This window comes from Sus scrofa, chromosome 9 (genome assembly GCF_054392235.1).
Source record: "Sus scrofa isolate SSC_HxYL_T2T_F1_AM1 chromosome 9, Sscrofa_HxYL_maternal_Yorkshire_Landrace_v2.0, whole genome shotgun sequence".
Classification (NCBI taxonomy): domain Eukaryota; kingdom Metazoa; phylum Chordata; class Mammalia; order Artiodactyla; family Suidae; genus Sus; species Sus scrofa.
In genome coordinates this window covers 42854170-42881102 of record NC_139391.1, presented here as the reverse complement: position 1 = coordinate 42881102, position 26933 = coordinate 42854170, and the positions used below count along the sequence as shown (strand labels likewise).

At 43.5% G+C, this 26933-nt stretch overlaps 1 protein-coding gene and 1 long non-coding RNA gene across 18 annotated transcripts in view; both read left to right on the top strand.

Annotated features, from left to right (window-relative positions):
- CADM1 (cell adhesion molecule 1) overlaps positions 1 to 26933 on the top strand; it is a 340231-nt gene that overhangs the window by 226896 nt on the left and 86402 nt on the right. The gene's annotated exons all lie outside the window — the stretch shown is intronic.
- Positions 19335 to 25735, top strand: LOC146399867 (uncharacterized). The gene is made up of 2 exons (XR_014815368.1): positions 19335 to 22040; positions 22244 to 25735. It is a non-coding gene; the product is annotated as an uncharacterized LOC146399867 (long non-coding RNA).

The following is a 26933-nucleotide window of genomic DNA, read 5'->3' as shown; positions in this document are numbered from 1 at the left end:
TTCTAAGCTCTGCGGAAGGCCCTGTTTTACTATATACCTCGGGTTCTTTCTTAACCCCACTTAGTTTCCCTTTCCATTTGAATACCCATGTCCCCTCATTTATAGATCCTTCTTTCCCTGTAAATCATTGCCAAGACCCTGACTGTGCCCTCATCCGTGGCCCTTCTAATCTCTGCAGCCGTCACCTATTGAGGTTGGTGTATGAAGATGCACTGGCTAGAAACCCAACATACAGCCTCCGTGGAGCAGTACCCTGGTTGTTTGTCAGCTCTAACAATCCCTAGGAGGACCCTCGGTCTTCCCTTCACACCTCCCAAGAAGGCAAATCACCAGCACTTTCCTGAAATGAATGAGAGAAGGAAGCCCATGAGCATTTTAGGCTTTGTTTTTTTTAGTGTTATGATAGAAACTCACTGTTGATTGAGTTAACCCAGGTTGCTAACTATAGCGTCCTCAATAAAACTGAAGATACCTCTTGTATGGTGATTCCTACTTGGACACTGAGGATAGATGCCATGTCTGACCTTTTACATGTCTTTGTCCTCCTGCGATCTAGGTCATCACACTTGAGAAAGGACATATGTGATAATATCCTGGACATGTGGGGCTGAGGCCAGAGAGTAGATGAACCTGGGTTTGAATCCTGGCTTTGGCACTTGTTTGGCTGTGCTCCTGACAGAGGTTACTTAACCTCTCGGTTTTCTCATGTGCAACATGAGGCTAATCCCTGAGCCTCAGAACCCTACTCTGAGAATAGCATAAAGTCACCATAGTACTTGGCACACAATAATCAGCAAAAGTTGTTTATCGACACGTACTTTTGTTAAAGAGCCTACCAAAAAGAGTAATGAGAAGGAGGAGAACTAGAAGGAACGTGCTGAATTCATATACGCACACAGTTTCAGTAAACCTCCAAGATGGATGGACCTGTGTGTCTTTGATACATGCTGTATGTTGTAAAACCAGTTCAGAACGTGTTGTAAATAGAAGTACACCTTAAAAAATGAACCAGTTATTTAACTCCATGATTAAATGTCAACAACATGATGTTTTGTCTTTCTTCAGTTAGCTATTAAATACAGTATCATGACTTTGAACTTACCTTTTGCACATCAGTTGTTTAGCTGAAAAGTGAATTCTTTTTTGTCTTAGGAGCTAAGCTTTTTTTCATTGAAAACCACTGTAGTTATAGACAGCTCATGTATTTCCACTTAAGGTGTACCTTGTACTGCATATTTGCCCTGGATCTGAAGATCCATCTTTTTTAGCAGACTCATTTGAAACTCTCACAGAACTAAAAGATTTCCTTGAAGAACAAGTTTCATTATTTGGCAGATGAAGCGAGCAGTGGCCATTCAGAATCTTAAGCTGGAGAGCAATGATTTTCAAAAGCTTAGCAGTTTTAAAGTAAGTTTCTGCATAATTAATAATAGAATATTGGTAAAAAATATTGGAGAATTGTTTTGAAAATATCTTTGTCCCCCTTTGAAAAGAATCCATTTCCCCACAAGAGGTAAAAATAACATTTATCTTGGTATTCTCTTTAACCTCAAGTCTGGAAGGGGGAAAATATCCCAGAACCAAACTCTTGATGTTGATGGAAGTAGTATTTTATTTTTATTTTTATTTTTTCATTTTTTAAGTTTTTTGGCTTTTGAGGTCTGCACCCACAGCTTATGGAGGTTCCCAGGCCAGGGGTCAAAACAGAGCTGCAGCTGCTGACCTATACCACAGCTCACAGCAACACCGGATCCTTAACCCACTGAGCAAGAGCAGGGTTCGAACCCACATCCTCCTGGATCCTAGTCGGATTTGTTAACCACCGAGCCACAAAGGGAACTCCTAGTACTCCTGCTATTTATTATTTACTTTCATTAGATGTTCTGGGGCTTTCCCTGTATTTCTGGAGAGGTTTGATAGCTCCGAAGAGCTTGGCATAGCTGTGGTCAAGAGTCTTTCATGACCCGTGGCTTTAGGAAGACTCTGGCCAAGAGACACAGCCTGGTTCTTTTTCTAACCCTCTTCCCTAATGCCGGAAGTAGATTCTGCCTTGTACTTGGGTGGGTTTCCTGATCTACTGGGAGTCAGATCCATTAAGAGCTAACATTAGGTCATGGCCAGAGGGGCCACGGTCCGCGTGGTTGTCGTTAGTGAGTTCTTATTTCTATTCCATTGAGAAGCTGAAATTGACAAACTGTCCAGGGAGCCGTGCGACTCTTTGCTGCCTGTTTTTTGAACAGGACACATTAAGGCTAAGTTACTTGTCACGGTAGAATTCCTCATCATTAATCACGGAGAGACCACATTCCTAGGTAAATCAGTAAACTTGTTGATAAAGCCACATCTTGATCGGAAAACGTTCCTTTCTGACGTCCTCTTGTCTGCCGGCCTGTCCGCGGGTGCTGCCGGGCCCCCGGGGCGAGCTGCCTCTTTCCGTGTTGATGATGGCGGTGAGCAGTGGATCTGGGACGATCTGAGCCGTCGCTGCCGCGTGAGGCCTGCTTTGATTTGTATACAGTATGAATAACTGTGTATGAAGCATGCTCTAATTTTTTTTTCATCTCCTGTGCCTACAGGGGCGATATTACCTTATCAGGGTAAAGTTCATTCTGTAGGACTGATAATTAATCCCTTGTTTCTTTTCTTTCCCCTGCTTTCTTATCTGGTGGCTACATTATATATAAATTCCAGCATTTTTCATCACTATGCCAAATAAAGCAATTTAGAGATGCAAGCAATAAAAAGCTTATTTTTATAACCCCTCTAGAAAGAAAACTGCACAGATTCCATTTTAGTGAAAAAAAGGCATTCCATTATATGGCCAACATTTACATCCACTGCTCAAACCAAAAGCTGGACGAATAGGACAACCAGCTGCACCTGATCAGTTTCTGCTCTTCTGAAGGTGTCCCAGAAAAGGTTGTGTTTTTGTTTGACACATTTCCACTACCAGTGTATTCCCTCACACACCACACTGTCTGTGCTCCTTCCTTTGCTTTATAATTTTTTAAAACAGAAATAAGATAGTCTATAGAAGTTATTAACCCAAGGCTCACATCCTTAACTGGATAGGAAATGTCTTACTAATCAAGGTTTGTATTTAACTGGATTAAATCCAGTGGCTTGATGTTAGCATGCATTCAGCCAAGTCTATTGTCCTTTGTTGAGAAGGGGCTTAGCTGTGTACCGCCCTGCAGTATGTGAGTCTCACACTCCTGGAGTACCGGTTTGCTATAATTTCATTTGGGGACCAGGGAACATTGCTACATGGAGGAACTAAATATTTCAGATGGAAGAAGGAATATTGTTCTAATTAAACTGAATCTGGTGCCCCTGGCAAAATATGTACTTAATATATTGGGGCATGTGTGAAAAATGACATGTATTTTCATAAATTGGTTTCCCCCCCCTCCCGCTCTCATCCTTGCTCAAGGGCTTTGGTTTGGATATTGTTTACCATAGAGGAATTATTTCATTACTGATACTGGACAGCACAATAAAATCTGGAGAGTCATAGCAGTTACCCCAGACCTAAAATGTTTCTCTTCTTTGGACAAATAGGGAAGAGTTCAGATTTCTCCTATAAGTTGAAAACAAAAGAGTCATTCTTCTGCGTTATCTAATACAGAATCCCAGGTACAAATCCCTGGGCTCTTACCTGTTTTTCATTTAGAAAACAAAAATAGTTTTAGCACAAATAATCAAATAAATAATCAAAGGAATAATCAAAGGAAGGTCAAGACTGAACATAGGATTTTCATCTTCTTAGCCTGACACTTTTCTTTTTCTTTTTTTTTTTTTTTTGTCTTTTTGCCATTTCTTGGGCCGCTCCTGCGGCATGTGGAGGTTCCCAGGCTAGGGGTCTAATCAGAGCTGTAGCCACCGGCCTACACCACAGCCACAGCAACTCGGGATCCGAGCCACGTCTACAACCTACACTACAGCTCATAGCAACGCCAGATCCCCAACCCACTGAGCAAGGCCAGGGATCGAACCTGCAACCCCATGGTTCTTTACTTGGACTCATCCATCACTGAGTCACGACAGGAACCCCCAGTCTGACACTTTTCTGATAGGTGGTCTGTGTGAAATATTTGACTTGAAGGGTCAAAAATGTTAAATTTGGCAGATTTCACTTGATAACCCAGTAATAGGCATCAGCTGTACCCAAACTCCACTTTGTAACCTTGGCACACCTATATGAAGATACGGTAATCAGAAATAAGTGCTACTGTATCTAATGTTCTGATGCGTGGGCTGTTATAGGGTCTGTGGCAAAGGGCCCCATGGCCGGTGGAAGGGATAACATCTGTCTTCCCTGGTCCTGGGTATTTGCCTACTTTCCAGTGACCGCTGAGGGCCTGATTCAACTGTCGTCTTGACTTAGGTGACTCCCAAATCTGTGTCTTCCTGTCCCCTTCCAAAATGCAGAGCTCCACGTCACTCAACTATTTGAATACCCCGTCTCGTCTTCCCTCCCGTATCCTTCAGGCTTCCCTTCTGAGGCAGAGTCCTGGCCCTCCAGACTCACTCTTGGCATTTACCTTCATACGTTCCACACTTCCCCCACACCACCACTCAGAGGTTGACCGGACTGGGTGTTATAAATTCTCCTTTGAATTTCTAGGATCTGATCTTTCCTATTTATGAAAGCTGCTCCTCCCGCCCTCCTTCAGGCCGGCATCAGCGCGCCTGGCAATGCTCCAGTAAGCCCTCAGCTAGTCTCTTCACGTTTGCAGCCCCCCCGACTTCCCACCCTCCTCACACCCACAGCCTTCCATCCATCTTATCTCTGTGGAATTCTTCCTCCTGGAGTCTGGTGTGATACCCGATCCCTCTTTACCCCATTCTGTTCCCAGTCATAGGCTCAACCACCTTCTTTCATTTTGCAGCATCCATAGGTTAAAATCTGTATCTCCCCCCGCAACATTCAGAGTCCTCCATAGTCATCTCTACAGAAGACCCCACTTTGCCCATCTGAATGCCTCTGAAACATTCGCAGGATCTTTCTCATGTCTTGGGTTTTGTCCTAGTTCTATGAAGATGTGTCTTATCTATCCTACTAAATCCTGAGGTGCTAGAGGACTAGTTCTTCCTCTTTAGCTGACATCTACCACATGTCCTTACCATCAGCTGGACAATAATAAATACAACTGACATTACTGAGCCTTTCCTGTGTGCGGATGGCTCTAAGTGTTTTATGTATTTTTTTTACTTATTTGAGCTCATGAAAAGGTAGTATTATTTCCATTTATAACAGGGCTATGGAATTTACGTTGCTGCAACCAAATCAGACAAGGCTTCATGACAGTCCGCAGGGCACAGTAGGGAGGGGATTTATTGGAAAGATGGGCAGCCGTGAAAGGGCCATGAGGACATGATGGGGAGGGGGTGAGAAGTGCAAGGAAGGTGGAGAGATGTACGAGGCTGTAAGTATGACATCAGGGATGAAGGAAACTGATCATGGGAACCAGTACGGCACTTGGGCAAGCAGCAGGGAAAGAAATTCCACACAACGGGGTGCCCACGCCCCTCACAGAATTTAGCACAGTGGGCTTTGTATTCCTCTGCTCCTTTTTACCTGTCTGTCCTGTCTCTACTGCTAAACCCTGAGGTCCTTGAGCGAGGGGAATGTAGCCGACTTATTTTTTTGTAGTTTCAACCTTCAGTCTATAGTCAATGCATAATCAGTGCCTCTTGATGATAACTCTGGAGCAAAAAATAAAGATATTATAACAGGCAGCCTTTCTTCCATTAACTGAAGTCTCCTTCCTCTGAAGCAGGTATGAGGATAGCGTGGAAAACCTACCTGGAGGAGGAACTGGATGGGTATAGAAGGGCTTCTCAGTCTCTGTGTTGTTTTTTGGTTTCGTTGTTGTTGTTCTTTTTTTTTTTTTTTTTTAACTGATTTGACCACGAAAATTGTTTTGCTGTAACCACTAATATCAGAAGGGATGCATGGGATGCTTATAACTAGCATTTCTAGGAGTTTCCATTGTAACTCAGTGGTTTAACTACCCGACTAGTATCAATGAAGATGTGGGTTCAATCCCTGGCCTCACTTAGTGGGTTAAGGATCTGGCGTGCCGTGAGCTGTGGTGTAGGTTGCAGACATGGCTTGGATCCTGTGTTGCTGTGGCCGTGGTGTAGGCTGGTGGCTTCAGCTCTGATTTGACCCATAGCCTGGGAACCTCGGCTGTAAAAAGAAAAAAAAAAAAAAAAAACCTAATATTCCTACTAGTTAAGTTCTGGTTTGATATTGACATTCAGCGGGGTGGTTACCCTGATTTCAGTGGACTGTGAAACTATTGTCGTTGTTGTCATGGTTAATAATTGGTGCTCTGCATTTCTGTGCTAGTAAATTGAAGAAGAAAGCCTATCTTGCTCTTAAAGCCTGCGTTTCAGGCCTGTGTGTTTTGCCGGGCCATGCTTTCATCAAGGCTCTGTAGCAACACTAGAGCTTAGTGCTGATGGACAGCTTTCAGGGAGTCAATGCTGTGTAATAGTACTAATAGGTAAAACAAACCAAAGCAGAAACGGGTCGCAGCAGAAGACATGCTCGTGGCCGACTGTGCGGCGAGCATGGTTATTGCCGGTCAGCAATATGTTCTCGTCTGCTCAGGCTGGCTATTGGCTACCAACTGTGAGATGCTCCCTCTCTGACAAGCCTCCCCCACTCTGTACTTTGCCCTCAGGCTCGCAATTTACTGGATGCAATCTTGTTGAGAAAATGTGGTCTTTATTAGTGTTCGGCACAGATCGACTTTTCTTTGTCCGCTTCTGCAGAGCTGGTGGGATGCTTAGTGCAGGGAAGGAACAGGGGACAAATGACAGTATCAGGACAGGGGAATGAGACTTATCAGGTGCTCAGAAGCAGGCTGCTGGCTTAGTCCAGCGACGATTTGAGCACCCAGGGTATAGAAATAGCTCATTTGCACCCGTGGAGCTTTTTGCAGCATTCCAGTCACTGACTAATTATCAAAGACATACACTTGTCAATAAAAGCCGAGCAAGTTAGTTTCTCAAGACATGAAAAATAAATACATGCGCAGAAGACAGCTCTTGCCCTCCAGTGTTTAGGATGTCATGAAAACACAAACCTAATGCGTGTGTTGATACCCTTCAAAGTGATACGCAGACACTGTGCGACTTTATATGCATTGTACGGCCGTTGTGAGTACGTATGCGGATGTTCTCATTTGGAGCCGTATTTCTCTGTCAGTCTCCACCTAGCCTCGTCTGTTGACGTGGCTCTCTTGCGTTGGTCTGGTGTACTCTGCAGAGAGATTTGTGACTGGCGTCCTGCAACGTCTCTTCCTTCTCCCATATGCTGTCTCTAACAAATGCCTGCATGTGTGACTTTTTTCCCCCTCCTAATCCCGAGGGTGCCTATTGTTTTAAACAGTCCCTCGATTTATAGGTGTTACCGAATAGCTTCTTAAGCACAAATACAAATGTTCTACGTGTAGAAATTAAATGCCAAAGAATCTGTACAAAATATAAATCGCAGTCATTTAAAATAGTCCTTCCATAAAGAACGGTAGAAATGTGAAATTAATAAATACTAGCATAAGCATTAAATATTCACTGCCTACTACTTCTGAAATGGTACAACAGCATCATTTTTTAATGATGGGTAATGATAGAACACATCAATTTTAAATAACCTGTTTTCTCCGTCCCTCTTTCTGAAGCTATGAGTTGGCAAGCTTGAAATTAAATACAAGTAATGGTAATAACTACGGTTCTGCTAACCTTAGTCACGGGATAAACAGTTTCCTGTGTTTTCTGGATGTTCTGTGGCTATTTGAAGAGACTGGGAAATTGAAAATTGGTGCTAATGGGATCAGCTTGAATTTAAAGAAAAAATACATCTCTGTTAGTGGAAAACAAGAGATGTAGAACTTTAAATAGCAAATGCACCATTATCCTCTAATGCATTCTTATTTGTCTCCTTATTATGGCTTATCGAGTCCTCTTAGAATAGTTAAAACAAACCTTTAACTATAATACATTTCTACTCCTTTCCCTCCAATCCTCCTCTAAATTCCCTTTTAAAACACCTTTATTTTTAGTTATGCTGCACTTGTTATTTAATAAGTTACTTGCAAAATACAAGAGGAGCAGTGATAATATCTTGAATTCATATGTTTCTTTGCCATCGAAGAACTGCATATACCTTTTATTGTCTTCAATCTTATATGCCACACAAGTTTCACTGACAGATTTTTCTCTGTCTTTTTTTTTTTTTTTTTTTTTTTGGTCTTTTTGTCCTTTTAGGGCCTCACCCTCAGCATATGGAGGTTCCCAGGTTAGGGGTCCAATCGGAGCTGTAGCCGCCGGCCTACACCAGAGCCACAGCAACACTGGATCCAAGCCACATCTTCGACCTGCACCACAGCTCACTGCAACACCAGATCCTTAAGCCACTGAGTGACGCCAGCGATCGAACCCATGTCCTCATGGATGCTAGTCAGTTTCACTAACTGCTGAGCCACGACGAGAACTCCTTTCTCTATCTTAACAGTTGGGAGACACCTAAGCATTTGTTCCCTAAGTTTGCCTTCCTTATAAAGCAGTTTAAGAGCTTGTAAGTCCTAAGATGGGGAAGCACAGGGCCTGTGGGACTGACCCGGGAGGGATCCTCAGCCTGGCTGGAGAGGGTGGTGTCTGGTCGGGTCTCATGAAGCAAATGGTATCTGAGCTGAGGTCTGAAAATGAGTTGGAGGTAATCAGACAGCAGAGGGGTGAGAAGGAAGTAGGGAGAGAGAAGGTTGCTTTGGGAACACGTGGAAATACCTGTCTCCCTGCAACCGTGGCACAACTGAAGGGACCACATGATATGCTGTAAGAGCACCTACTTCCAAGCAGTGACATGTCATGGGAAAGGTTTTTTTGTGGAATTAAAAGGACTGGGTTTTCCTGAGGGTGTTTCGATAATTCTCTGTCTTGAGCTGGTTCAGAGAACAGTGGGTGACCCTTGAGAGTACTTGAAATGTGTAATTTTTTTTTTATTTGTCTTTTAGGGCCTCACATAAGGCATATGGAAGCTCCCAGGCTAGGGGTCAAGTCAGAGCTGTAGCTTCCGGCCTACACCACAGCAGCCACAGCAATGCCAGATCCGAGCAGTGTCTGCAACCTACACCACAGCTCACAGCAATGCTGGATCCTTAACCTAGGCCAGGGATTGTACCCTTGTCCTCATGGGTACTAGTCAGGTTTGTTACCACTGAGCTGCTGGGGAACTCCCTGGACTGTGTAATCTTGATTGATGGGAAAAGATGCCTCATCTACCCCTGCAGAAAGGGACCATGGTGAGGCTGGAGGGGTCCTGAATCAAGCTCATGGGAAGGGGCTTGGTAGAGGAACCAGCTCGAGTGGGAAGAGTGAGCAGGGAGAAAATTGGGACAAGCCCAGATCAGAGAAGACACAGGATGTGCACTCTTGTGGCAGCTGCTGGGACCCTGGGAAGCTTCCCCACCCAGGAGGTGCTGGTACTTTAGACGGTTGAAGCATCTAGCTTGTAGGGGAAGATGGAATGATGTTATTAACAGCATGAGAACTCTATAAATCAAAGTCTTCCAGTGGATCCACCTTCTTTTTACGCCAGTTCAAGGGCTGGTTATTATTCCTCCCAGCTTTTGCTGCTGTTGTTGTTGTCCCCCTGCCCCCACCGTCCAGTTTTTCGGCACCAAGCTACCAAGGACCCGAGTGACTCTGATAGAAACATTGCCAGTGGCATTATTACCTTGGCCCATTGTCAAGATCTCATATTAACAAGTTGTATGAAACTGAAATGGGGACAAGGGAAGAAGCAGACTCTTTTTAAGCCCAGCCATTTTGTTTTTCAAGGGGCAAATCTCCCTGGGCGATAACTACCAGATTGATGGGGACAGTGAAACGGCACTCAGAAAGGAGAACTGTTAACGCAGTGTGCTGGCAGAGCTGGTGCTCCGTGCTTAAGCACCTGGGCCGTTCCGTGATTCAGAGCAAGAAATAGGAAACAAGCCCCTGTTGTCTAAAGAGAACTTGGTTGCAAAAGTCCCTGGGTTTCCATTCGAACAGAACTCCATTAAGAGATTACTGACTAAGAAGCACTAAGGTTTGTGGTTGAATAAGCAATTGAAATCAAACCCAAAAGCTCATCTAGATGAATTCACACGTTCCTCTACCTGCAGAAGTTGGCTGGAATTACACACAACCTATGGCAATGTTTACGAGCCGTGGGGGAGAGGTGTGATTTTTTGGAGCGAGGGGGATAGACCTTGAAACCCCATTGAAATGTATTGTGATTGGGAGACTTTTCTGGAGAGAAGAGATTTTTCCCTTAAACGGGTCTGGAGATCACCACGTGAGGAGGTCAGTATATGCTTTAAGGTGACACATCTTTGTCATGTGCTTTTCAAAGATGGCATTGAATTTGTCACTGGCTCTAGCCATCTCGTTCTTTCTCCAGGCGATGTTTTGATAAATGTTGATGAGTTTATAACTGTAAAACCAAATGACATTTATAGTGGGATACACGCTTTACCCATTGCATAATTATATCTAATGGCTTCGCATGTAGGAAGGCATTTACCATTTACTTCTGTGTAAAATGACAATCTAAACCCCCAGGCCTAAATTTTTTTTTTTAACACAAAGATAAAGACTTAATTAAAAACCAAACACAATTTATTTTTGTATCTGGCATTTAAGGTACCTGGTTCTTTGGTTAAATTTGTGATAATCACTATGCTTCTGGTAACAAAGCTCAGTGTGTTTCATTCCCCCCCCCCCGCCCCCCGTCTTTGAAACGTTGGTGAACTCATTTAATTATCAAGCTGATATCTGGTATGACTTCTTGTTTCTCATTTCTAGTTAAAAGAGCTATTTTGAAATTTAGAACAGAATTGAATAATGTGTTCAGTTAATGAGGAACATTTAAGAGGCGTTTCTAAATTTAATGTGATAGCAAAATGATAAACCACCGTGGAGGTAGAGGCATACTTTACTTAGGCAATGATGATGTTTCAAACCTGTTGGACAAAGTTGGAGGGAGGGGTTGCTTTTGTATTTCGCTTTTTGCATCGATATTTTTTGGATTCTGACGTCTAGCATGGAAATAGCCATTTAGACCTTCTAGAGAGCTTATGGTCATAGAGTAGGTGACTTAAGACAGCAAAAGAGTTTTGTTCTCCAGCCTCCATGTTCAGGAGTATGGCTTCTAGTATCTTGCAAGGCTCTCTGCTGTGTGTTCATCAGCAAACAGCGGAGCAGCTTTCGAGGAAACAGGCCCGTAGAGTAGTAGTGTCTCTTTCCAGCCCTGTCCTGATCCTACTGCCCTGACATCAAGGCCTCTGATCTGCTTACCAATGAGCAGATGGTAAAGTTGTTCTGTCTGCCTGCCTTTCAGAAATAAATCGAAATCGAAATAGGTCTCTTATCAAGTGTTCGGTTATAGGAATATTCTTGTTTTGAGTCTCTGTGAAAGACAGACAACTCCTGAAAGACAATTACTGAGTTATTCCTAAATCTTGGAATCTGTCTCCCTCAAACTGCTCACGTTGGATCCTCTTAAAAATTTAAGGTTCATGAATGCTGCAGAGTTAAAAGATTTTCTTCACTTGAGGTTAAACTCATTATGATCTAGGTGTTGTATAAGTCATGTTTAGTTCTGAGTGACTTTTAAAATAATTTGTGGGAGTTCCCTGTGGTGCAGTGGGTTAAGGATCTGCCATTGTCACTCCAGTGGCTTGGGTTCAATCCCTGGCCCAGGAATTTCTGCATGCTACAGGTGCAGCCCAAAAAAGTAAATAAATAACTTGTGTGGGTTTTTTTTTTTTTTTGCATGTTAAAATATGAGCACCACCTGAATAAACCTGAAACCCATGTCAACCATTTGATAAAAGCCCAAAAAAAAAAAAATCTGTTTATAGTCAGTGAGCCCCCAAACTGATTTCTGAGCTGAGATACAACAGTTGAAGATATGTTGCAGCTGAACATAATCCCTTGGCTAGGATGTTTAATAGAAATGAGAAATGCACTGAGTGCAATTAAAATGCAGGTGTGAGACTGTTGCTGGTGTCTCAGGTCAGGATTTTAATAACACATCTTTGAACTGCTTTCTTTTGCCTTTAACAAAATCATAGAGCAATAGTCTTTGCAAGTTCTTAAAAAAATCTATAATAGAAGAAGTGATGTTAAACCAACATTTAAGACCTTCCAGAGAGCCTTCAGAATTTATTGGAAGAAGGAACAGAATAATTTTCTGTGGGAGAGTGGTTAGGAAGAACCATTTTCATGCTTTTAGTCTGGGACAGGTGGTATAGATTAATGTTGAATACATATAAAATCTATTGAGACTAATTAAAGATGCATATCCACATGGAATACCACATCTCAGTGGATCTTTGGCAGCCAATCCAACCAGCACATACAGTGTTTATGCCAAGCATTTTTCTAATTTAGCCAAGAATGGTATTAGTGAAACTTCTGAAAGCTGCCTTGAAAATCCTTAGTCTCTTTGTATTGTAGAGTCTCTTTTAAGAGTCTCAATCTCTGAGAGGTACTTCTTTGAATGGAAAAGATTATAACCTGTGTTCACCTATAATGGGTACAAATATACAATAATGTAGAGTAAGTAGTTGACTGTATTTAGCCCCAGATCTTTTATGTAGAAGAGCTTTAATTTAATAATTTGGCAGTGGCTCTAATTATATATCTTGGCCCTTTACTTCCTGGGAGGGCATCCATTTCTAACCCGATTCTTAGCCCAGTAAAGATAAAACTGTACTAAGAACCTGTCTCCGGTGTTTAATCCAGGACAGTGAATTAACACATCAGCCCCAAAGCCTCTATTCCTCATTGAGGTTGGCTTAATATCCTTTGGTGACTTGGTCGTTTCTCACAAATGCTAATGAACAGTTCACCGTGACACCGTAGACAAACACAAGCTGGTGGTTGTATTTAGATGTTTTTCATACCTGCTAATGAGTAAACTCCCAGTGGTTCACAGGTAGCTGAGGTAAGCAGTGAGTTGAGGTGTCTCCCCCAAATGATTTATTAACCGTCTTAGGCCGAGAAACCGGGATTTGAGAGAAAGTGGGAGAGTTTGTTTTTGTTTTTGTTTTTCCTTTTCAATACAAAGGTCAAAGTAAGGAGGATTCTGTTTTAAATAAAGGAACTTAATCATTGTAGATCGTGCTCCATACTGAAGTTTTTACTGGGAGTAGAGGTGAGAGTAGAGTGAATATACAGGCGGAGAGGAGCGCCTGTTTATCAGTTAATAAAAGAGGCATCGACATTTGTCCAGGAAGCTTTCTTTTAAATAAACATTGAATTGGAGCTTTCCTGGGTCATCACCTACCCAGTCAGTAATGGGCTTCAACGAGCCTACCCTTTCCAGGCCTTTTAAGATTTAGGCCAATAAAAGCAAATCCTGTAGATGCAACAAGAATACAGGGGAAAGGTTCTGGAAGAAAAGGGGAGGGGGCCACCCAGAACTTACAGCAGATAGATTAATATTTATAGACATCAGCATTGGTCTCTTACCAACATTTATAACTCCAGTAGTGGCAGATTAAGGGCTGAATCAACATTTTTCCCCCTCTGTAAAATAATAAATATGGTAAAGTAGCTCTCAGAACTGCCTTTATCATGGGGATAAATCAGGACAGTTTGTGTTGCAGGAGAGACTTAAAACTTATAAATATGTTGCCCTTTAGGCTACTATTCATCAAAGTGTCTGATATGAAATCTAGACTAAAGGCTTTTGTTATTGTGTGTCTGCTATTCTCTTTTAGAAGTATAAATTGGAAAGAGCACTGTCATTTTGGTCACACTGGCCTGCTGTGCTGCTTAAATGCATGTCCCTTTTGGGATGTATTTGAGAAGGAAATAGTGGGAGCTGATGACTGCACACTTTTACACAAATCCTCCTCGTCACCTAAACCTTCCTCGCGGAGGGCATAATTTCCAGCAGGAAAAAATACAGCACATAACTGCCTGACAAAAGGCCTATTTTGGTGCAGTCAACTTTCTTTCTAAGATATTAGAGTCTTAAAAGCCTCATAAAAGCCAGAGGGACCTAACTTTTCTTCTGGGGGCTCTTCTCCAAAGGTGTGCCCATGGGCACGGGACCTTCTGCTGTGCAGAGGGTAAGCAGGCCAGGCTGGTGACAGATGCTTTACATCACGTGACTTGATAGGTGTTCTTGTTTGTGAAATCTCAGACTACTTTGCAATTCCGGATCTGAATTTCTTGGCATCTGTGGTCTGTGGAGTCAGAGTGGAGGCTGGAGCTCGCCCCACCCCCAGCCCCCGCCCTACGCCGGTGCCTTTAGATGTTGGATCACATATGGCTCGTGGAATCTCCTGCCGTTTGGAGCCCCCCACAGAGTATGTACTAAGCAGTTTTCCTTTTTTAAATGTGCAGTACAGCTCCTGGTTTTCAAGAATAACTAATTGGGAGCAGAAACCTCCCTTTGCCCTTGAATGGACTGCAATTTAGGAGACCCGAGTAACGGACGTGGAGGGCCCGCAAAGAAGCCATTGACACCTGCTGCAGTTGGATGATTTGCCCACTTGGCTGGGGGAATGCCGCTGATGGAGAGTTGCCCTGGGAAGAAATGACAGGCTCTCTCAGGGCTGTTTCTGAAGGGGGTCAGGGGGCATTTAGAGCTCTCCATTGACCACGTGGGGTCCCTATCCTGCCATATCAACCCATCACAGGAGCACAGTGTGGGCCACTGAATTACTTGAAGGCCAGCACGTTCAAGGTACTTGATCGGCCTGCTCAGGTCGCACCCTGCTAGGTCATGTGTGGGGACAGTTATTCTTGGAACGTTGGTCTGGAAGCCGGGTTCAAGGATAGAAATACTTTGAATGAGGGAATCCAAAGGTACCGATCCCTCTGTGACACCCAAGCAGCTTCGCCTCCTGCCACTCAGTGCAGCCAAGCAGGATGGGGCGGCCGTGTGATGTCAAGTTCTACCCGCTTGAGGGGCTGAAAGGAGGATGGTGTGGGGGCCCGTGTGTCCTGTCGAGGTGGCAGCAGTTTGACTTGCCAAGTCAAATTTCCCATCCCTCCGTACAAGTCAGAATGCCCAACCTTATCACCGGTAACTGCGTCTAAAGAGGGGCTCAGGACCGGGAGAGCACAGGTTTTCTCTTTATCAGATGCCTTTAAAGCCGCTTCACAGCACATCCCCGTGATGGCCAACACCATTATGAAGATTGACAGTTTCATCAAGAAAGCAAAGAAGGGATGTGCAGACAATAAAACGGAGGCAGTGCTGGGCCCGGCTCCGGCTCCCCTCAATAGCGCTTCCAGAGCCCTGAGCCTGGGGCTGGGGGTCCTGGGCTCCCACAGTCCTCGGGCTTTTTTTTTTTACTGAGCACAGAGCCTATGGTCTTTGGTGGCCTCTGTCCTGGCACAAATGGGGACCATCAGACTGACTGAGGAGAGAGCCAAGGGAGAGACTGATGTGGTGGCAGTGAGGATTTTTTTTGTCTTCTTTGCCTGAAGAGGATGGTCCAAGAATAAGCCTCCAGTATTTTCCAGCAACTTTTCCACCTCCCAGGCTGAAATCCACACCCCTAAGTCTGCAGATATTTTAGTACAGTGGCCAAACCAAGTGAACTAACAGCTCGAAGGTGGAAATCAAGAATGTCTTCAAAGGACCATAGCATCCCTGAATCCTGAGCAGTTATCCACAGCTCATCAGCCCAGGCACCAGCCTCTTCCCCTCAGCCAGCTGCCTCCCCACACGTGTGGACTGTGGCTCACAAGGCCACCTGTGTGACTGATTCAGTGTGGACCCATCAAGACCACTGGCAGAAAAATTCTTGGTAAAGACTCTGTGACGATGATTCCGTGAAACCACTCGCAGAAGGGAGCAGCTGTGTGACATCCCCACTTCTCCAAGTTGGGTATGTGTGAACCATAGGTTCTCAGAAGTCAATAACCCTTCTGCTGATCAGGCCAACTTTCCTTGCTGAACTTGGTTCCCTTGAGGTTTAATTCAGCCCCACGACCGTATCATAAAAACAGTTCTAACCTCCGAAAGAGGCTGTCCCCAAATCTTACTTCTTCTTTTTTTTTTAAGGACCTCACCCATGGCATGTGGAAGTTCCCAGGCTAGGGGTTGAATTGGAGCTGCAGCTGCCGGCCTACGCCACAGCCACAGCAGTGCACACTCTGATCTGTGTCTTCGACCTACACCGCAGCTCATGGCAACGCTGGATCCTTAACCCACTGAGCAAGGCCAGGGATCCAACCTGCATCCTCATGGATCCTAGTTGGGTTCATTACTGCTGAGCCACAGCGGGAACTCCATCTTACTTCTTTTGACAGCGTTCTTCCCGAAGGTTCAACTTTGCACCCAGCTCTGTTGCCTTGTTGTCAACATATCCCTTTCAAGGAATCAAAGGGGTTAATTGGTTTCTTCAGCAAGGAGACTTGTGAGGGAGAAAGCAATTTTAGGTTCGTTTGTGTGGTAGCCAGGGAAATGCTCTGAAAGGGTGGATCATGTTTCTGTTGGGCAGATAACCTACATACTGCTGTAGAAATGTGTGATTTCCAGCATGCGCTAAAATAAGACGTGCTTGTTTGATTTATCTGCCGCAATGGTATGGCATTCTCTTCTTAAGTGGCATTTCATTCGCAAGCCAGGCACTGTAAATTTGAACTGAGTATGTAAGTAAATATCCCTCAAGGAGATAGCAGACTGGCTGGCCTCAGCTGAGACTGTGCTGTTTCAAATGCAGCTCTTGGCTTTTGGAAAAGACTCAACACCTGAAATGCATTAGCTTTGCAAAGGGGACATGGTCTCTCAGCCAGCGCCACCAGCTGAAGGTTCGTCTGAGCTCTAATTATGGAGACTCACCTACAAACAAAGTAATATTTGGGTTATGTCGCCTACATTCGCCTTCGAGCACGTCAACGGTATATTCAATCCGTTGGAATCCTGCTTTGAACTTTCTCGTTTGGGGCACATTGCCTTAGTGCAGGAAGCTGGGTACATTATAGCTTTGACTGTAGCATCTTCGCATGGCAGGGACAAAGACAGTGACAGTGTTTTAGCAAGTCCTAACAAGATTGCCTCTGTGCATAATTGTTCAACTAAAGGGCTGTCGATCCACTGATGTGGAACACGCAAGAAGCTTAAAGAATAGAGAGAACCCATAATCGCAGAGTAACTTGTATTCTGATTTATTATTTATCACATCATGGTTAAAACAATTTCCTACAGTTTTGTGTATTTTTAATATTATTTTGACATTGAATTTTCAATGTCTAATGCAAAGGCAGGTTTCAGAAACTTTTTAAACATTTATATATTCAGGTAGTTAAAGGGGAAAATCCCTTTTTTATTAAGCTACAAAATGCATGTTTATCAAAATTCATCTCAGATTCCATTTAGAAATAAAGATATCTCGGGTTTGAAAGAGCTTACCAAACTACAAAGACTGACAGATATTACTGACAGAACAAAGTTATGAATGATAAAAGAACCCAGGAAATGTTTATACTCTTATGACTATAAATTAGCTAGTAGTAGAAGAAAGAGTGTGTTCTTTGGTTTGCACAGAGCAGGCATTAAGTGGGTAAATAGACAGGGCGGGTGTCCTGGTCGGCTTCATAGAGAGGTATGGAACCTCCTCCGTGGCCCTGTCCTGTGTGACTGGGGTGTGAACGCATCACCCCCCGCACCCCACCACCGGGTTTCACTGGCTGATGAATACAGACGAAGCAGTCACGGTGACTGGCCATTTCTCTCACCTCATAGGCATGACCAGCAGGAGGCCACAGGCAGAGCAGAGAGCTCAGTAAGCCTGGTGCGGAGATGCCAGCTGAGAACCAGAAAAACTGGGAGTCGTAAATGTTAGTGCTGGTTCGGAAATGTTACATTTTTGTGGCCATGAGCAGCATCTGTCAAAGCCACTCTACAGGACAGTAGCCTGATGTTAAGGCACAGGTGACCAATGCTGTGTTTATGTTCAGCACAGCAACAGAGGCATTGGCATAACTGGTGCATTTAGACGTTCTGCGCGCCCTGTGGGCTGATGCTCGGGGTACACTGGAGGTTGGCAGGTAGAGGCTACCCGTCTACACCTGTATGTCTCCTCTCTCAGCACAGTGCAGCTCAAACTTTCTGAGACATCAGAATCACCTGGAAATGTATGGAAACAGACCGCTGGACCCCACCCCCTAGAGTTATGATTCGGTAGGTCTGGATGGGGGCCTGAGAATTTCATTTCCAACAAGTTTTCCTCATGATGTGAGGCTGTGGTCCAGGGACCGCAGTGTAAGGATCATCCTGCTAGTGGGGTGACATGCTTACCAAGAAGCAACTTCACTGATTCTCAGACCACCTGAAAGTAACGGCTTGGACTTTACTCTAAGGGCTTGGTCAGTGAAAGTACCGCTGTGTGTTTTAAAGTAAAATGTTTATAGCATGTCATGTTTTTGACCGATGAAGAATGCAAGAAATACATGCAGAGAAGCATTTTCCTCAAGGACTGAAACGGAGCTCATTGGCTGCTATGAGATGAAAGTGCAGGAGCTTAAAAAAATGCTACAGTAGGAATGCACCAGCCAAGGTGCCCAGATATGGTGTAAGACACAGAGGCCCAGGAAGATAAAGAGCCAGGCGCTATTCTAGACCCTGGAGAAGGCACCAAGGGCAAAACGCACAGGTTCCTTCCTTCCTAGAGGTTAGACTGGCTTTTTCCCTCTCCTGGCCTTCACTTCCCTTCCCTTCCCTTCCCTTTCCAGGGCTGCACCCGCAACATATGGATGTTCCCAGGCTAGGGGTCCAATCAGAGCTGTAGCTGCCGGCCTACACCACAGCAATGCCAGATCCAAGCCATGTCTGCGACCTACACCACAGTTCATAGCAACGCCGGATCCTTAACCCATTGAGTGAGTCCAGGGATTGACCCCGCATCCTCGTGGATACTAGTCAGGTTCTTAACCCACTGAGTCCCAGTGGGAGTGCCTAGACTCGAATTTTCTTATCAGAAAAGAAGAAATTTTCATATTACTATTGAATTCCTAAAAGCAGGTAGATGTTAGGATTCCTTGGTTTTAAAATTAGCAGGCCATCGTTCCCCCGATAAAGCCGAGGCAGTCTAGTCTAGTCTACTTCGTCGTTTTGAGAACAAACACCATCTACTAAAGGTCATGAACTTTTCTTATGCTGACTGGCTCTTCATTCCCAATGTAAATGGTTTGTGTGTATACACATCGTCCCTAAGAAATGGAGAAGTACAACCATTCCTTTACCTCCTGGCATTCCTGTCTGGTAACTTGGGTCACCCCACTCGCAGCTTATCCTTGCTTCTGGGTGTAGAAACGAGAATAATGAGAAATCGTCTTCATTGTGTAATCGCCAGTGTTCATCGAACCCTTATGATGTCAAGCCCTCGGCACAGTTATCCCCTCATTTAATCTTCGCATTATTCTTCTGCCACAGTTCTTAATGGGTCTCTTTCTGTGGGTGGCAAGACGGAGGCGTCGGTGAAATTACTCAAGGTCCCAAAGCTGCACAAGGGGGAACAGGATTTGAGTCTAGATCCCTCTGACTTGACCACAGACATCCTTATGCAGGAGCTTTCATTGTATCTGCAGGAAAACAAAGTCTGTTCAGCCAGCACTTTGCCCAGAAAATTCTTCTGTGGTCTTGAGAGAGGGTGCCCTGTCCTTGGTCACTCCCATAGGTGACCGCCATGGAAACGACTCTTGCACAACTGAAGGGGCCATCCATTAGCCCGTAGAAGGGAGCCATGTTTGAATGTTTGTTTTTTCTAATTGTGTGTGTTAAGTCATTGGACAAACAGTCCTCTCCTGCCTGCTAATCTGCTATAAATCAACCTTCAGATGTTAATAAAACAAGTCAAGACAGACAAAGGAAGTTCCGTTTGTATTTTAAACTCCCAATTCATCAGGGTCTCCTCCTTTAGATCTTCCGTGAGAGTGTCCTTGGTCTTAATGTAGCTGGAAGATAAAACGCAGATGAAAGAGCCATTGTCTCAGAAGAACATTAATAAAAAATGAGTGTTGATCCTAATTGAGTCGTATTTGCACATATAGGGGTGGAGGCTACAGTGCTCAGGGAGCCCCTCCGTCTCCCAGAGTTTCACTCTCCAGCTCATCTCCCTCCTGAGATGTCCTTACCACCCAGCTGCCTTGTCAGGATGTAAACGGTGGTGGGGCTGGAACTGGAAAAGGTGCCTAGAAACACTGTATCACAGCAGATTCCCCGGTCTTTGGCCATTGCTGTTCTTATTTTGAAGCATTGTGCTTTTCCTCTCCTTATCGTTCTCTGAAAATCTGTTTCAAAAATGCTGTTCAGTTGACACCTTTTCTGTGCCATCCTTTCACTGTTTGCCTGTATCCACTGGTTCCTGATAACAGAGTTTGAAGTGCTCCATAATTGTGCGGTGCTAGCTGGAATGGAAAGAGCTCCCAATGGCCAAGGTGGCACCATTCGCACGATAATATTAATCACGCTGGTATTGAATTAAAACCAGAGAATAAAACAAACATCCATGTGTGTCCATACTAATAGAAATAAATGACTGAATAAACAGACAAACAAACATAAGTAATTAAGAAAGAAGGGAAACTCTTCTACGCACAAGAACTTCAATTACAGGAGTGGGAGAAATAAAAAGTCACCACTCGAACACCATAGTAGTGATTGCTGCAGGCATGATCCACCAATGAATGCAAAAATTAACGAGCTTAAGTTGAAGAAGAAAACGGGATAGTTGGATAGCCTCCAAGTGAGGGCCCCCAAATATTTATTCCTTGCTCTGGTGATTTGAATACACACATATAGCCAGGAATTCTTTAGATTTCTCCCTCTAGGAGGTGGAGCTCAATTCCTCTCCTCAGGAGCATGGGCTGGACTTCAGTGGCTCCAGGTCTAACCAATGGAAAAGGAAAATGGTAATTTTCTAGTGTTAAAACCTGCCTGTGTCACCATCACCAAGTGGCCAACATCACCAGGGAAAACTGATGAACTGATGTCGTGTCTCCTCTGATACAACATGAAGAGAAGGGACCTCTATGGTATTCTTCTCCCAAATTCATGATCTCAACCCATTTGTGGGAAAACATTCATCAGCCCTAAGGGGAGGGACATTTTACAAAATAGCTGACTGGTACCCTCCAAACTGTCCCTTTGATGCAGTGGTATTTACAATGTGAATTTCTTTGTATAATTGTGTCATGTTTAAATAAGATGGTCACATCAAGGGAAAGGGGTTTATGAGAACTCTCTGTGCTATTTTTGCACCTTTCTTCTAAGGCATAAAGCATTTCTAAATAAAATGTTAAGACCGTGACACCTCAAGGGCATAGAAAGCTTAAGGTAAAGCAATGGTTAAATGAATCCTCCTTTATTCACTCATCTATTCGTTCATGCATTCAACAAATATTTGCTGTTGGACACCATATGGATCCTGAGGATGCAGTGGTGTGAAAGATGCATGCGTGCTCTCCCTTCGCAGGGCTTGGTACGCTGCCTGGTTCAGAGGAAATACCTGGCCATCACTGGCTTCTATGAGTATCACAGCTTAGTGGGACATGTGGAGGTTTAAACACGTGCTGAAATAGGACAAGTGGGGTACTTGCGGGAGCACATAGGAGTGGCACTTAACCCAGTTGTGAGAGACTGTGATGTTCCCTGGTCACCCTTTGTCATAAGAGTAAACCCATTGTTCTACCTTTCATTTCAAGTGTGTTCAGTGCTTTCTATGCAAATGACATACTTAGGATCTAAATTTTGAAGTTGATTTCTTCTTAGATTCTGAATGTCTTAAAAGTAAGAATAATGTCCTAAGTTTTCTGTGTGCCTCAGAACCTAAGGGATGCTCCAGAATTTTTATATGGGGTCGAAGGGTCCTAAAATCCTTTGCATTGAAATCATTATTATTTTGAGTTACATTTAGCAACAAAAAAGATGTAACCTAAAGTATATAGATGCTGCTGTGATTTTTTTTTTTTTTTTTTTTTTTTTTTTTTTTACCCTGCACTCCGGGCATATGGAAGTTCTCAGGCCAAGGATCAAATTCAGGCTACAGCTGCAATCTGCTCTGCAGCAACACTGGATCCTTTAACCCACAGTGCCAGGCTGGGGATTGAACCCGCATCTTCACAGCAACCTGAGCAGATGTGGTAGTGGGATTCTTTTTTCTTTTTTTTTTTTTTGTCTTTTTGTCTTTTTCTAGGGCCGAACCTACGGCATATGGAGGTTCCCAGGCTAGGGGTCTAATTGGAGCTGTAGCCGCCAGCCTATGCCACAGCCACAGCAACCAGATCTGAGCCATGTCTGTGACCTACACCACAGTTCACAGCAACGCCGGATCCTTAACCCACTGAGTAAGGCCAGGGATTGAACCTGCAACCTCATAGTTCCTAGTCGGATTCGTTAACCACTGTGCCATGACGGGAACTCCTGTAGTGGGATTCTTAACACACTTTGCCACAGTGGGAACTCTGCTGCTGTGATTCTTAAAAAATTGAATAGTCAAAATATATTGGAGTGCATGAAATTTTTGATGTTAAAAAGATGTTCTCAATATGTTCTAAAATCAGAATAAATATATACACAAAAGGATTTTCATTGCAGCATTTGTTAGAATCATAAAACTTAGAAACAATCTCAGTATATAACAAGAGCAGGATGTCTAAATGACTTCTTTAGTATACTTATATGATGTACCATAATACAGTAATTAAGAATTTTATACACACACATGCACACCCCATATATGGAAAGGAAAAGAATACACTAAAATATTAGTAATAATTATCTCTGAGTTGTGTGATTTTTTAAATTTATACTTTTACTTTTTTATTCCGTGAGTATGTATGATTTTTATAATTAAAATAAATATGTATAATTTTTATAATTAGCTAAGTTTTTGAGAAGCATTTGAATTCTTAAAAGTAGTCCTGTGGAAGTCCCGGGATTCTGATGCAGCAGTTGAATAACAAATGCCTTCCAGAGGATTCTCAGGAAAGCTAGCCTCAAATTAAATATGATTGTGTGATGTAAATAAGATTATATGAGCTTCATTTTTGCATACCATTTCTAAGTATGGTTTTATACAATGTCTTTGATGGTTTTGTGTAGGAAAATGCATTGTGTCCATAATAGGTACAACCTTAGCACATTTGGGCCAACTCATGGCTTCTCTCTCATGGCTTGTAGGTCTCAATGAAAAGTAGTTGGCCTGTGTAGCAAGAGAGTGAATTCTACATCACAAATTCCTGAAAGGACCAATAGTCTCATTAAACACATTTGGAAATCTTTTTTTAAGATGGATTACAACCTGATAAAAAAGCACAGTCCCTCATCTGCCCATGTCAGTCATTCTCATGTGGCCATTTCATCTATTGTTGGCAACTGTGGCCATCTTTATTCTGAAATCTTAGGTCTGACCTCGGTCACCCAGGCCATCAGGCCCAAAAGTAGAGGCCCAGTGGCCACACTGGGAGCTTCCTGATCCAATATGCTTAAGGGTCAAACCAGGGACGGGTGACAGTTCTTAAACTGCTGAGCCCTGCCTGCCCAGGCTTATTCTGTGTAGCTAGATCCTTAGAGGCTGTTCTAAAACCAAGCCAGAGGGGTGAGTCCAAGCACATTCAGACAAGAGGGTCAGCAAGAGCTGCCATCTTGAAACCGGATCAGATGATGAAGTGAGTCAGTTGATAAAGGCACCAGCATTTGAGACAGACCTGGGCAGAGAAGAGGTTGGAACCAAGGGGAAATGAAGGAGAAAGGCATGTATCCAGGGGTGGGAGAGGGAGGCAGCCATGCAGAAGATTTCTGGATGCCACAATTTCTACTTGTAGTCTTTTGAGGAATCCTTCCTTTAGCTCCACTTGGGCTGTACTCAGACTTAAAGGGGCAGACTTCTAACAGGCAGGCGGAGACCCTAGGCCTGCTTTTTTCTGTAGATAAAGCAGCTTTCCCTTAGGGGAAAAAAATCAAGTTAGAAAGTTGACTTGCCTTCTCTTAAAAAAAAAAAGTTTCCAGGGCATCTGTAACTACCATTTGGTTTTCTTAATGTGTTGAGCTACAGACATCTTTTTTAAAAAGTTGTGCTTTTTATCTTCACTTTTACCCAAACCAAGACTCTTCCTATTGAAAGATGGATGAGGAAAACAAAAAGTATGTGAACCTACCATATCTCTTCAGATTTTTTTACCCACTGCTTCGAGAGAACTCGACTATCCTATTAATCTTGGTAGCTTGTTATAATAAAAGTAGATTTTTAGCCTCTTGGCCTCAGCTCCCCGCGTTCATGACCGCAGTCACCACAGCCACTGGTTCTGGCCCCACTGGATCATACAGCCCAGATCTTAGATCATTGAGATCCAAAGCCAGGTTCTGGATTAGACAGGGAAACGAAACTGGTGACCCTGTGCATCTGGGAGTTCTCTCTTTGACCTGTTCACAGGCCTTTCAATGAGCCTTGTTGACCGTGCTTTTCTTGTGGTTTGTGACAGATAAGAACTATATTGATTCCTAGCATCTGCTGGCAGTAACCTTTGAAAGGGCAGGTGATGCATCACCACAGAATTTTATCTATCAATATCGGAGTAATAGAAAGACAGGGATGACATCTAATCACAACACTGCTGGCAGATCATAAATCTGAACTGATATGGTGCTAGTAATGGGCATGGAAGGGGGACGTGGATTAACATTCAGGTAAAGTCAGGGGGACATGCAGATGGAAAGGACGAGATTGGGCCATGGAACAAGTCCTCCTGGGAATGGTTACACTCACAGAGACGGAGAAGTTAAGTATCTGGCCCAAATGTAGACAGCAGTTAGGTGGTAGAGCCGCTCTCTGAGCCTCAGTTTCCTCATCTGTCAAATGGACACGGTGAAGAATTCAGTAAGATCATCTGCGCCAGTTCTCAAAGTATAGACCCTAGGCGAGCAGTATGATATCACCTGGAAATCCCAATCCTTGGGCCCCACTCCAGACCCGCCAAATTAAAAACCCCAGGAAGAGGCTCTCCGGGTGATTCAGCTGCACATCCAAAAATTGAGAACCACCGGGGCAACCAGACACCCAACATGGTGCCTGGCACAGAGCTAGGGTTCAAAGAAGCAGCATTTAATTGGTGTTTTTCTGATGATTAATAGTTTTTTAGTCCGGCTATTTCTACCAATAATTTATTCTGTTTAAACTCTACAGTCCTCATAATTTTTTTTTGACTCAGAGGTGAATTAGTAGGGAAAAAAAAAACATTTTTTGATAAACATTCATGACATGTAAGCAATGTCATAGAATTGGATAGATAATCCCTGTGTTTCCCCGAATTGCAAGGCTAGAGGATGCCAGCATTCTAAAGGTTAACGTTCCAATGTGTGTTTTGGACATATTGGTGCCTTTGACATGTCGGGAAGCTTCCAGCCTGGACAGTGAATAGTGCTACAATTTAATAACATAAATGGAGTCTGTCTGATTCTGCAAAGAAACGGCCTTCCTTGGGGCCCGGAATATATAGTCCCTTCTGCGGTTACACTCACAGTATTTTTAATCATTTCATGTTTTTATTATATCCCAAGTACAAGGTGCTACAAAGAGTCCCTGGTGCTGGCAGTCACTCAAAAATTGACAAATCTAAAAAGTGAATAGAACAGCGAGTAGCCCATTAGAGGTTTTCTTTTTTTCATTTTCTTTATTTAAAAAAAAAAAAAAAACTTTCCAAAAAAGAAAAACTACCTTATAATGTTGGGAGGGTTGATTTTGGCATCTTATACATGAAAAGTCGTAGTAATAAAGTTCCCCAATTGTTCGTCTTTGCAGAAATTATGGCTGTGCACAACTGTGGGGGTTTAACTGTGTTTCCACGAAGTTCGTAATTCACACTCTAAATGTGACAAGCGTGACTGCCCGTAAACCTAACGACTTTTTTAAGAGACCGAAATTCAGAACATTATTCTCTCTGAAACTGCACTTTAGGAACCCAGCAGAAAACCGTTCAGAGACCAATTCCCGTTGCAGCAAAGGCGTCTGGATGTGCAGGGGTAAGAATGCTGAACGCCTTCCTACAAGAACATATTTGTTAGAGGAATGAAGTGTAAGCTGATTGCAATCACCTCACGTTAAGGAGTAAGAATAGAAAGTGGATCTTGGCAATGACCATTGTGCTGTTCTACCCTTTTCTCCCCCATTAAAAAAAAAATTATAAAACTTTATTCGGAACCATACACAACTCACAACCTCGAAATTCTAGGTATATAAAGTTTCAGAGTGATAAGGAAGAACCACCCCCCGCCCCAAGCTAAGGTTCTTACTCTTAGGTGAAACCCTTGCTTCTTTGCTTTCAAGGTAAGTGTCATTTCCTCCTGTGAGCCGCTGCTAAGGATGCTGTTAGCCTGCATCCGCGAGGCAAGGCACACGCACTCCAGCAGCCGAAAACAAGACCCGCGGTCCAGGGTGATCTATGGATGCTCATTAAGAGGCCGTGGAAGAGTGAAACTCTTGTTTATCTTTTCTTCCCCTGAGCATTTTGTGAAGCTCCTTCTGTGCCTGCTTCTTTCTGCCTCCAGCTTAAGACTTTTATTTTTTCCCTTAAACTTCTGCTTATGTCATTACCTACATTTTTGCAGCAAATTTTATCTACTGGACACAGAGTGAAAAGGCCTGCTGTAATGGGGGTAGAATAGCTCCCCCCCACACCTCAGATCATATAGTTGAATTTCATCACTTTTCTAACAAACCTCGGCAGCCTTTTTTCGGTTTCCATTTTGGATTGTTTGCTTTATTTCCCTGTTTGTTGTTTTGTCTTCACTGGCTCAACACACAGGAGCAAAAAACATACAGTAACAATAAAACTGAAGATGCAAAAATTAACGAGGGTGCAGCATGAAAACTGGCAAACCCACTGAGTATAGGAGCGCTGGCTGGAAGAAG